This window comes from Dipodomys spectabilis, unplaced genomic scaffold (assembly GCF_019054845.1).
Source record: "Dipodomys spectabilis isolate Male_0828 unplaced genomic scaffold, ASM1905484v1 ptg000238l, whole genome shotgun sequence".
Lineage (NCBI taxonomy): Eukaryota > Metazoa > Chordata > Mammalia > Rodentia > Heteromyidae > Dipodomys > Dipodomys spectabilis.
The window spans coordinates 667,259-670,000 of record NW_024870915.1 but is presented as its reverse complement, the minus strand read 5'-3'; positions in this window follow the sequence as shown (position 1 = coordinate 670,000).

Genomic DNA, 2,742 nt, shown 5'->3' with positions numbered 1-2,742 from the left:
CAATTGAATACCACTGTTGAACATGTTCATCATGTCTCTCTTTTAAAATGACCCCTTTAACTTCTCAAAGAGAGATAAATGAATAAACATGACAAAAATGAAAGAAAACAAAGAAAAATATCATCTTGTTTGTTTCCTGGTCACTGGCTATTTTTGAGATAAAATGTGTTTGTGTGTATGTGTGTGTGTGTGTGTGTGTGTGTGTGTGTGTGTGTGTGTGTGTGTGTGTGTGTGTAAATACTTGGGCTCAAAATCGAGGAGTTGACTTTTAGCTTTTTTTTCAAGGGTAACTGTGTGTGTGTGTGTGTGTGTGTGTGCGTGCGTGTGTGTGTGTGTGTGTGTGTGTGAATAATGGAGCTTGAACTTAGGGAGCTGACCTTTAGTTTTTTAACTCAAGGGTAGCCGAGTACGACTTGAGCCAACCTTTACTTCTTGATTTTGAATAGTTAATTGGAGATCAAAATTTCACAGATTATTCTAACCTGGTCTAGCTATAATCCACTTTCCTCAGATCACAGCTAGAGTTACAAGTGTGTACCACTGGCCGTGATTGTCTTACATTCTTTTTGTTAAGTACTTGAAATGTAAAAGACAGTTGCAACCATAGTAAAAAAGAAATCCATTTAACTTTCCCAGATTCATTAACAGAATATACAGAATTCAGGGTACCAGAATAACAGATGGGAATTGCCATGGATAAAACCCTAGAAGAAGAAAAATAACATAAAGTAAGAAGAATGAACTATCTGCAGTACATTGGTAACATCAAGCTTGACAACTAAACAAAAGAAGACCTGCGTTTCTATGTATTGGCATTCATTTCAATTAGCATCATTTCGTATGGTCATGTATATATTCATAATTTCTGTGCTACTATAATCCACTTTCAGGAGTAATAGGCCATTGCTACTCATTGTAAGTGAGGGAAATCATAGAGCTCATGTTTCTTTGGGCCTGACTTGATTAACTTAGTATGATTTCTTCCAAGTCTTTTCATTTTCTTACTAAAGGGACTACGCCACTCTTTCTGATAAAGCATAAAATTACATTCTGTAAATATACCATATTTTCTTGATCCATTCATCTATTGAGGGGCAACTGGGTTGGCTCCATATCTTAGCTATGGTAAACAATGCTGCAATGAACATAGTTGTTCTGGTAGCTTATTGTGCCCTAGTTTGAGATCATTTGGATAACTATGAGGAGTGGGATTGCTAGATCTTAAGGGAGTTCTATGTGTAGTCTTTTGAGGAACCTCCATACTGCCTTCAGAGTGGTTGAACCAGCTTACATTCCTACCATCAGTGTGGTAGGGTTCTCATTTAGGCATATCCACCCCAGCATTTGTTATTATTTGTTTTCTTGATAGTGGACATTCTAACTGTGGTGAATGGGATCTAAATGTGGTTTTGGTTTTGATTTGCATTTCTTTTATGACCAGTGAGGCTGAGCATCCCCCTTCTGTTTCCGAGAGGACACACTATAACAAGTTTCTAATGTCTCAACAGAGGCATAGAAACTTGTAATATTGTATGCTTTTTGTTGTACCTTCACTTGGAGCTTCCAATAACTCCTATAACTTACAACAAAGGTTTGTACTAATTACCTTACTGAAAAAAAACACTAATTTTGAAAAAATATGGAAAAATGTATCTTTGTCAGGGGTCCCAGTGAATACTAAGGAAGTTTCTTTACTGGGAAATTTTACTTGATTGCTTGTTCTTTATGTTATTTGAACACATGTTGAATTTGGGGTTTCCCCCCCAACCCATCAACAAACTAGTAACTATGTTGCCTCATTGGATTTTGCTTCACAAGTTACAAAATATTTTGATGTATTTTTGGTTTCCTGTTGGGGGAAGGTTGGCATTTGAAGTACTAGTGGGCCAGAACTCAGGCTTGAACTGAGGGTCTGGAGCTCTTCCTTAGATTGCTTTACTCAGTGCTGTCACTGTGCCACTCAAACCACATCTCCACTTCTGGCTTTTTCTGCTTAATTGAAGATAAGAAATTGAGGATTTATTAGCTTGGGTTGGCATCAAACTGTGATCCTCAGATCCCATCCTTGTGAACGCTAAGATTACAAGAATGATCCAGAGGCTGGATATGTTGTGCTCCCTATGAAACCTAAACAAGGGCACATAATTCTGAAGCATGTGTGTAAGATTATGCATTTCTCTGTACAGCATTTTCACAATAAAAAAAGAAAATTAGTTAGAAAATATAGCCCTTATATGTGTGTATACATAATATAAATGTGCAGAGGGCAATGAGGATGTATCTGCTGATTTTGAGGAAAGATTTCACCTATGGCTTTTCACAGACTGGGCTACGCTGTACAGAAAGATTGAGACTAAAGGTGAGGTAATTGATGTCATCATCCCATTCATCTACATCCCTTGTCAACATGTATGCACATATATACTGTGGTGTAATCATGATTATTTTGTGTATGAGAAGCAGTACTGGGGTTGAATTCAGGACCTAGGTACTCTTGCTTAGCTTTTATATGCTCTACCATTTGAAGCACAGCTCATCTTTCTGTATTTACTGTTTAAATGGAGGTAAGAATCTTTTTTGATCAGTTGGCTTTGAACTGAGTTCCTCATATCTCAGAGTTCTGAGTACTTAGTTTTACAGGCCTGAGCTTCCAATGCCTAGCTTTTCATTATTACTTTTACAAGCTATATGCTCACACACATTCCTTGAATTTCAAAAGTCTCACTGTTCAGGCTGACAAGA